Source organism: Scyliorhinus torazame, chromosome 12 (assembly GCF_047496885.1).
Source record: "Scyliorhinus torazame isolate Kashiwa2021f chromosome 12, sScyTor2.1, whole genome shotgun sequence".
In the NCBI taxonomy this organism is placed as follows: Eukaryota; Metazoa; Chordata; class Chondrichthyes; order Carcharhiniformes; family Scyliorhinidae; genus Scyliorhinus; species Scyliorhinus torazame.
In genome coordinates, this window is record NC_092718.1 from 129,414,024 (window position 1) to 129,414,501 (window position 478).

Genomic DNA, 478 nt, shown 5'->3' on the forward strand with positions numbered 1-478 from the left:
TACTCTGTGGCACTGCTTCAGACTTTGGAATTAAAATGTAATCGTTCGCCACACGCAATGGCAGATGGTACAGATGCAATCTCTTCAAATTTGTCAGCGAAATTTGACAATCGTTGAAATGGTCTCAAACTGCTCTAAGATTATGTTATAGCCATATATTTCATTTGGTCGTGATTGACGGCGTACGTTTAAAGAATGAAACAGGCGATTATTGAAATATCCATAATGATAGGAGAGAACTGTGCGTTACTGAAATTAACAAATGTGAAATTATCATTAACTCTCTTGAAACCAAAGCTGCCTGTTTTGAGATACATTCTTGTTACAAGCATCACGAATGCAATGCATCAGAGAATTCATTTCAGTCCCAGAGAGAGCAAAGAATCGCGCATAACACCGGTGAAAATATTTGGGAATGGCTCTGAGAAATCACAGTCCTTCAACTAAAAACTGTGAAAGCGCACATTGAATATAATCA